The sequence below is a fragment of the Antechinus flavipes genome, chromosome 1, assembly GCF_016432865.1.
Source record: "Antechinus flavipes isolate AdamAnt ecotype Samford, QLD, Australia chromosome 1, AdamAnt_v2, whole genome shotgun sequence".
NCBI classification, from domain to species: Eukaryota; Metazoa; Chordata; class Mammalia; order Dasyuromorphia; family Dasyuridae; genus Antechinus; species Antechinus flavipes.
The window spans coordinates 650,238,436-650,248,531 of record NC_067398.1 but is presented as its reverse complement, the minus strand read 5'-3'; positions in this window follow the sequence as shown (position 1 = coordinate 650,248,531).

Sequence of the window (10,096 nt, the reverse complement as noted above, 5' to 3'; positions counted from 1 at the left end):
TCTTCAAAATTTATTAAAAGGGATTGATAATGTAATTGCAGATAGTTCAGGGAATTTTCCTAAATGCAGAAGTAGCAGCAGATGAGAAATGATATGGAAGCATCTGTCTCCCCCGCTTGGTCTGGGGTTTGAAATATAAAAATTTTATTAACAGAATATGTTTGATAAATTTATCCCAAATCAGATCATCACCAAATATAGCTCATGCTTCATTTCCCATTAATATCCTTCCATCTTTCCCCACTTTGTACCAAAAGAAAAAGATATTCTCATTATAGTCCAGAATACTTTATGACAAGAAATCCTAATTTAAAAATAGATAATATTCAAACTTTTAACTGCCACCTGCCACTAAGGTAAAGGGTCAGCCATTTCCATTCCTAGAACAAGCAGTCACCCCTGTAATAGACATGTTCACAACTTCATTTTCCCTAAACTCTCCCAGAAGCTTTTGTTGGAATAGATGGCTTTACTGTAGCCCAAGTGGTTCCTAAAATAGTTCGTCAGAGGATCTGAGGAATTAAGGTGAGCAGCTGTCTTCTCCCCAGAGATAGCTGCTTTCTAGTTCCAATTCTGTGATCTTTGCTCAGTACTGGGGTCATATCATCTCTGCCTTGCTTCCTTAGGCTGGCATTAGGAGGTCTGTACTGTCTGGTTAGGTTTTCAGAGAAGGATTATAACTCCCAGATAAGTGAGGGAAGGAGAAAAAGGGCATGCCCTAGCCCACCACAGGATGAACTCATCCTTTTTATGTAGCTGCTTTCACATGTGTTGCCACCTGACATCCTAATGAACCTTTTCGTCTCTGGTCTAGCATCCCAAAAACAGCCCAGGTTTTTTAACAGTTGCGATTGGCATGATAATTAATGTCAGTGTTCTTGGAATTTCCATTCCTGACTTTAGCAGATCCCATTTCCTTAATGCAACAATCTGAGTAGAGACCAAGAAAATGACCGTCTGACTAGTTAATGGCTGTAGAAGTTATTGGATAAGAGATGAAAGGAACCATAGGTGAAGACCTGATCAGTTTGATAAGTTTCCCCAACTAACTTGATGAGATCATATGTTGTGGAACTATGTTGTAAGGGAGCATCTTTCCTGGAGGTGCCTACTTGATATGTGACCTTGGATGAACTCCCAGGGCCTCCTTCCCCATCTGTAAAATGAGGGAGTAGGATTAGATAACATATGAAGACCCTTCCAGTTATAGATCTATGATCATTTTATACCCTAATCCCTTGCTGAGAGGGGACACAGGCAAATTCTTTGATTATTCTGCAGTGACTGAGGTTTCTTCTTGTCAAACCTCAGAAAGAGAAACTTTTGTCAGAATTACCTCCTCTCTGGTTTATAAGACCAAGCTGGTGTAAGATATTGATCTATACCTAGTTTCTGTCAGATTGCTTTCGAATTTTCCCAACTATTTTATTGCAGTGTGAATTCTTATCCCAAAAGCTTAAATCTTTGCATTTATCAAACACAAGGTTACTATAATCATTTACTACTGTGCATTATATATCTATTTTATTCCACTAATCCATCTTTGTATTTCTTAGCTAGCACCAGATAGTTTTTATAACTAACATCTTATAATACAGTTTAAAATCTGGTACTTCTAGACCTCCTTCCTTTACATTTTAATTCATTTATATTTTTATGTTCATGATGTTTTGTCCTTCCAAATGAATTCTGTTATCATTTTTTTCAAGCTCAATAATTTTTTGGAGAGTAACTTCATTGAGATGGTATTGAATAAGTACATTAGATTAGATAGAATTGTCATTTTTATTATATTGGCATAGCCTACCTATGAATAATTAATATTTTTCCAATTATTTTCTGACTTTATTTGAATAAAAAGTGTTTTATAGTTATGTCCATATAGTTCCAGGATTTGTTTTAGCAGGTATACTCCCAGGTACTTTATATTGTTTATGTTACTTTAAATGAAATATGTTTTACTATTGCTTTGTTGGCAATATATAGAAATGCTGATGATTTCTGTGGGTTTATTTTATATCCTGGTTCTTTGCTTTAAAAAAAATTATTTTGCTTCAATTAACTTTTTAATTGAATCTCTAGGATTTTCCAAGTATACCATCATATTATCTGCAAAAAGAGATAGTTTTATTTTTGCCTATTCTGATTTTTTCCATTTTTTTCCTATTATTGTTGTTGCTAGCATTTTTAGTACAATATTGAATGATGTTGGTGATAATGAGCATTCTTCTTTTGCTCTTGATCTTATCAGAAAGATTGATGGCTTAGCTCTGTAACAGGTAATTTTTGCTAATGTCTTGAAGTAGATTTTTTTTATCATTTTAAGAAAAAATACATATATGCCTATGCTTTATCATTCAATATCAATTAACCAATTAACACCAGTTAGTTTTTACAAAAGTTTTTACAAAGATCTGAAGTACCAAAAAAATCTGCCCAAATCAGGATACATTCTCTCCTCTATACACCCACTTGGATCTTGCATGAATGAGCTCAAACTTAAAGGCTTGCCACAGATTCACTTCTGGATGGAGCATACCTGGTTGAAGAGTAGCTCTCCTATATATAGGAGAGCAGAAATATGCTATCTCAGCTGCCAGATCAATTCACAGCTAGGCTAGGTCAACCAGGTCACTACTTAGAATGCTCCTCACAAGACTTGCTGACTTCTATGAACTCCAGTGGCTGAAGGTCTGGAATTCCTTCTGACCTTTTGAAATTCATGAGATCAAAATCTAGTCAATCTAGTACTCATTCACTTAAAATCAGGAAAGAATAGGAATAAATGAGATAGAAGAAATGTAGGCTCCTTGCATTCATGGCCACATGGCATTCTACATGTGGAAAATAAGCAGCTTTTGCTACTTCTTCCCTAATCTGGAGCTTTCTAGCAGTTCTAGTCTTGCTTGCAGCCAGGAAATACAGAGAAATCTCATCCATTCAAGCTCTTGGTATGTTTTTATATGTACATTCTGTTCTTGCACAGGAGCCAATTAAAAAGCTTTTGTTTGTTTGGTCAATACAATATGCTGACAGGAAATGGATAATGCATACATTTGAACTAGGAAAAGGATTCTCTGTTATGCATTTCCAGAAGCACACTCCCTAAGTCTCCATATGGGGATATCAGGCAAAGCATGTTATTGCACATGCTCCAAGGACAGGATCCTCATTGGCCAGTCTCCAATTACATTTGGATAGCCTACAAATTTGGGCATTCAAGATTGAAAAGAATGTCAGTCCATAGAGGAAAATAAATGGAGTTTCTGGAAGAGGAAGGGAGGGGAGGGAGAGATGAATATACACACACACATACAGAGAGAGAGAAAGTAAGAGAGAGATAGAGACAGAGAGATTATTATATGGGTAAATTCACATATATTCTAGTATATAATCTCTAGATTGCCTTGGAACCCAAGAGAAAATTAGCAAGGAGATGAGGTTCTAGATATGAATTTTACACCCAGAAGTAAACTTGGTTGGAGTGAGGGGAATGTTTTGTAGCAGCCATTTTAAATTTGAGACAATTCTCCCTAGGGATCAAGGTGATTGAAAAGATCCTGGTTTTGAATATTTTTGTACTTTAATCCATCATCTTTTTGTAAAAACAAACAACCAAAAAACCCACATATTTTTAAGATACCGATAATTATTAAAAACTAATTTGTGCTACTTGGTTAAATGATTAACTAGTGATAGATATTGGGGAGGAGCAAACATTGGGTGGAAGCTCATAATTGATAGTAAAAAACAAACATTCCCTCAGGGTTACTCCTAGACCTTGATGGCTGAAGTGGCTAGCTAGCCCATCTCTGGGGAATCCAACCCAAGCACTCAAGTGCTAGAGAGGTGTTAGGAGTGTGTCCAGTGCATCTACTTTAATACTACAAGAGTATCTTTGTAGTATTAAACTAAATAGTTATCAAAGTCCCTTTAATCTTTTAACCTTTTAGTGAAAATCTTTAATCTTTTAGGGAGAGGAAATTACATTTGGATTGGATTTTGGAGTTGGATTTAGGTTTGAATCTTCATTTACCTCTGGAATTTTGAGCAATTCACAACCTCTTTCTGCTTTCGTTTTTTAATTTTTTAAAAAGAGGTTGGATGGTATGACTTGTACATTTATTTCCTATCCTAGAATCTTGGAGCTTGTGACTGTTATTTTCAACCCAATGTTTTCACGGTAGCTAAGTTCAGAGTCCTCTATATAGCGGGTACTTAATGCTGCTGAATTGAATTGAATGAAATTGAATTTTTTTTCTCAGTAGCATCTTATTTTTTCCAAATACACATAAAATAGTTTCTAACATTTATTTTTGTAAGTTTTTGTTTTCCAAAATTTTCTCCCTGCTTTCTTTACCTCCCCACTCTTCAAGATAGCAAGCAATTTGATATAGGTTAAACATGTACAATCCTTTTAAAAATATTTCCATATTTGTTATGTTATACAAGAAATATCAGACCAAAAGAAAAAAAAAACAAAAAGAAAGAAAAAAACAAAGAAACAAAGGTGAAAACACTATGCTTGGATCCACTTTCAGTCTCCTTAGTTCTTTGGATGCAGATGGCATTTTTCATCCCAAATGCTTTGAACCACTTCATTGTTGAGAAGAGCCAAGTTCATCACAGTTGATAATCACATAATCTTGGTGTTACTGTGCGAATGACATCAGTTCATATAAGTCTTTCCAGGCTTTTCTGAAATCAGCTTGTTTATCATTTCTTATAGAACAATAATATTCCATTATATTCAATATAGTATCATAACTCATTTAGCCATTCCCCAACTGATGGCTATCCACCAAATTTCTAATTATTTGCCACTACAAAAAGGGCTGCTACAAACATTTTTGCATATATGGATTCTTTCCCCTCTTTTTATGATTTAAAGGGTATGCACAGTTTTATAGCCCTTTGGGCATAGTGCCAAATTGCTTTATAGAATGGTTGGATCGTTTCACAACTCCAACAACAATGCATCAGTGTCCCAGTTTTCCCTCCGGTATTTATCACTACTTTGTCCTATCATTTTAGCCAATCTGAGAGATGTGAAGTAGCACCTCAGAATTATCTTAATTTGTGACTCTAATCAATAGTGATTTATAGAATTTTTATATGAATATAAGTGGCTTTAAATTTATTCATCTGATTGGCTAGAGTGACAGGGAAAGATAATGTGGAATGTTGGAGGGGATGTGGGAAAACAGGGACACTGATACATTGTTGGTGGAATTGTGAACACATCCAGCCATTCTGGAGAGCAATTTGGAACTATGCTCAAAAAGTTATCAAACTGTGCATACCCTTTGATCGAGCAGTGTTTCTACTGGGCTTATACCCCAAAGAGACACTAAAGAAGGGAAAGGGACCTGTATGTGCCAAAATGTTTGTGGCAGCTCTGTTTGTAGTAGCTAGAAGCTGGAAAATGAATGGATGCCCATCAATTGGAGAATGGTTGAGTAAATTGTGGTATATGAACATTATGGAATATTATTGTTCTGTAAGGAATGACCAGCAGGATGAATACAGAGAGGACTGGCGAGACTTACACGAACTGATGCTAAGTGAAATGAGCAGAACCAGGAGATCATTATGTACCTCAACAATGATACTGTTTGAGGATGTATTCTGATGGAAGTGGATTTCTTTGATAAAGAGAGCTAATTCAGTTTCAATTGATCAAAGATGGGCAGAAACAGCTACACCCAAAGAAAGAACACTGGGAGATGAATATAAACTGCTTGCATTCTTGTTTTTCTTCCCTGATTATTTATACCTTCTGAATTCAATTCTCCCTGTGCAACAAGAAAACTGTTCGGTTCTGCACATGTATATTGTATCCAGGATATACTGTAACCTATTCAACATGTAAAGGACTGCTTGCCATCTGGGGGAGGAGGTGGAGGGAGGGAGGGGAAAAATCGGAACAGAAATGAATGCAAGGGATAATGTAAAAAATTACCCTGGCATGAGTTCTATCAATAAAAAGTTATTTTAAAAAATCAGATCAAAAGGAGAAAAAACATAAGAAAGAAAAAAACCCAAGCAAACAAACAACAATAAAAAAGATGAAAATACAAAAAAAAAATTATTCATCTGAAATTTATCTGTTTATATCCTTTGATGATTTATCAATTGGAGAATTACTTGTATTCTTACAAATTTGACTCAATTCTCTCTATATATTTTAGAAATGAGACTTTTATCAGAAACACTGTCTGTAAAAAATTGTTTCACAGTTAAAACTGAATTCTTAAAAGAGCTCCACCCAGCGAAAACCAGTTGAATGTATTCTTTCTTCTTCTTTTTTTTTAATATTTTATTTTATTTTATAATAACTTTATATTGACAGAATCCATGCCAGGGTAATTTTTTTTACAACATTATCCCTTGCACTCGTTTCTGTTCCGATTTTTCCCCTCCCTCCCTCCACCCCCTCCCCTAGGGGGCAAGCAGTCCTATATATGTTAGATATGTTGCAGTATATCCTAGATACAATATATGTTTGCAGAACCGAACAGTTCTCTTGTTGCACAGGGAGAATTGGATTCAGAAGGTAAAAACAACACGGAAAGAAAAACAAAAATGCAAATAGTTCACATTCGTTTCCCAATGTTCTTTCTTTGGGTGTAGCTGCTTCTGTCCATCATTTATCAATTGAAACTGAGTCTTTGTCAAAGAAATCCACTTCCATCAGAATACATCCTCATACAGTATCATTGTCGAAGTGAAAAGTGATCTCCTGGTTCTGCTCATTTCACTTAGCATCAGTTCATGTAAGTCTCTCCAAGCCTCTCTGTATTCATCCTGCTGGTCATTTCTTACAGAAAAATAATATTCCATAACATTCATATACCACAATTTACCCAGCCATTCTCCAATTGATGGGCATCCATTCAATTTCCAGTTTCTAGCCACTACAAACAGGGCTGCCACAAACATTTTAGCACATACAGGTCCCTTTCCCTTCTTTAGTATTTCTTTGGGATATAAGCCCAATAGAAACACTGCTGGATCAAAGGGTATGCAGAATGTATTCTTTCTTTGTATATCCCATAGTACCCAAGATTTCAGGTATGGTTATGTGAGGAAAAGTGCTCAGTTTCCTGGGGAAAAGGAAGGTCTAGAGAGAGAAGGTTTTTCAGGACATGAAAATACATCTGGCTTCCAGCCTCCAAACCCCAAACAGACCCTCTCAGCCATTCTTGTCAGTTGTTTGTACTCTCAAAGGAGACCTAACCTTCCTTGTGGCCCAGATTGACTCAAGAATTCAGGCAGATGCAGAAGAGCTAAGGGATTTCCTTTTCCTCTCAAACAGGGATTGAAGCTGAGAAGTGAGAAACAGATTGAGTTTTCCTCATAAGTGAACAAGGGAAACTTAAAAAAAAAAAAAAAAGACTTTTTCAGGGTCTTTTTTCCCTTTTCTTTTTTTTTTTTTGTAACCACATGCTAACTAACCAGTGGCTTCTCTCTGTTGATTATCTCCCATTTATCCTGTCTGTATCTTGTTTATACAGAATTTGTTTACAGATTGTCTCTCATCTGAATGGGAGCGCTCAGCAGAGTAGGGTCTTTGTCTTTCTTTGTATCCCTAGTGCTGAGTACAGTGACTGGAACATACTAGGTGCTTAATACATGCTTATTGACTATGTGACCTTGGACAAATTGTTTAATCTCCATGAATATGAGGATCCTATGTAAAATCAGCTTAATGCTTATTAAAGCAAGTATTCTTTACCCATTATTTATGTGTTATCCACATTTGACTGTCTGGTGATGCCTATGGACTTGTTTTCAGGATAGAAATAATAGATTTTATATAGCACTTTCAGGTTTATAAATGCATTTTACACATCTCATTTGATCCTCCCAACAACCCAGTGAGATAAGTACTATTATTATCCCCATTTTGTGGATGAGTTGAGAGATTAAATGACTTGTTCCAAATCACCCAGTTAATAATTGACTGAGATAGGATTTTGAAGTCCAGATTTTCTGGACTTCAGAAGTTCGGCATTCTATTCACTTTGCCACCTTAAGTACACAAAATAAAATAAAACTTATAGAATTAAAAAAGAAAATCAATTATATTAAAATAGTTATCAATTTTTTTAAAGACCATGGACTCCAGATTAAGAACCACTACTTTAAAACAATATAAAAATGGGAATAATGACTACTATTATCCTTATTATTGCCACCATTAACTTCCCTTTTCTTGGAAGCAATAACTCTTAGGGCAGCCTGTGGGTGGGAAAAACACTCAGAGAATCCCCAAACAGTGGGAAAATGAGAAAAGAAACAGGAGAAAGACGGAGAAAGAGTCAGGACTCCCCTTACCCACCTCCCTCCACCCCCTACCCCCAAAGGTTGTGAGCAAGAGCAGGTACAAGTCTGGGGTGGAAGGCTCAGGCTGTGTCGTATGCCCCTCCAGGTCAGGAGAGACTTCCTAGACAAGTCTGGCCAGGAGAAGGATGAGGATGGTGGCGGGTGGGGCTGGGCAGATGTGGTGAGACTCAGGCTCAGGGGAGAGGGAAATAGAGAAAGATGAGACCCAAGGAGAAGGGAACAAGGGAAAGGAGGGAGGAAGCCCTTCCTTCCTATCTACCTTCCCAGGAGTCAGGCTTTCCCCGACACAAGTGATAGGGAGGTGAAGGGGAGGGGGGGCACAAGGTCTCCATAGCCTTCCCTGAGGCACATTAGGGCCTTAACACTCAAAGCTCCCGCTGTGGCTAAGGCAAAGCAGGGACTGGGGCCTCCAAGATCAGTGGGAGTCAGGACGTAGCCTAAGATAGGCACCAGGGGGCAGTCTGGCTTCACTCAGTCCTTGTCTCCTCCCAGGTGACCCCCCACTTTCCTCCCCCTCCTCCCCGACAATGGACTCCAATAACCTCCTCGGTTCTCCGGTATCTAGTCCCCACAGCTCCTCCCCTACACAGTTTCCATCACACCCACTCCTCCTCACACTAGACAGAGAACACAGGGAAGTGTATAGTTACCCCACACCTGACATTCGCAGGTAACCTCCCCACCTGTGTGGGTGACTCCACCACAAAGAAGCTCCCTCCCTCACAGAAATCCCTCCTCCCTGTACATACACCTTTCCCCAGCATGCACTTCTCCTTCTCACCCTTTCCCAAGGTATACCCATCCCCCTCATGTTCACTTTTTCCCATGCTCACAAGCCCTCAAGCGCAAGCCTCCAAATTTCCATGAATGTATTCACACATCCAGCCTTCCATAAACTCTCCCTCCTACAACCACAGGAGTTTATCCCTCTCTAGCTTTTACCAATACTCCACCCTTCTTTCTTCTCCCTTTGCCTCAGGGTCCAGACCCTTCTCCCTTTTCCTCTCCTCTGCGCCACATCTTCCCTCCTTTTTCCCTTCCTCAATTCCCTGTGTGGCCTATACCTGCTCCTTCCGTCCCCTTGTAGTGCCCTTCTGTCCACACACCCCCTCCCACCATCCCCTCCCTGCTAATTCCACCTTGTGACAGAGGGCGGGAGGTGGAAGGTAGAGAAGCTGGAGGTTGTGAAGAAAAAATAAAAGTTCAGGCCTCTCATCTGCAAGAAGCCTTTCCCAGTAGCCCTCAATGTAGTGCTTTCCCTCCTTTTATACATTTTGCATATATATTATTGTTTGTTTCCCTCTTTATGTTGGGAACTCCTGGAGGGCAGGGACTGTTTTTGCCTTTTATTATATCTCAAACTTACCATAGAGCCAATCAAGTACATTATTATTGTTTTTGGACTTGACTTGATTCAAGTGAGAGATGGAAAGATAGGTAGATACTGGTGGTATACTTATGGGCACTTGTGATGTAATGAGGGCTGTTCCTCACATGTAGTGTGAAGGCTGTCATGGTGTGGCTCTGAGGGAGGAAGAATAAGCATTTCAAGCCTCTTTTCCCACCAACCTTTTTCTCAGAAAGGCTTTAATTCCTTCCAGGGAAAGCAAAGGTTGAGGCAAAATTGCCTATCCTGCTCTCAGAGAAAGGCGATACTGAGCTAAAATCATATCTGATACCTTAAACATTATTAGTCTAGGAGCTATGATTTTTCAGGCTGAAGCTAACTTCAGATCACTTCCCCATT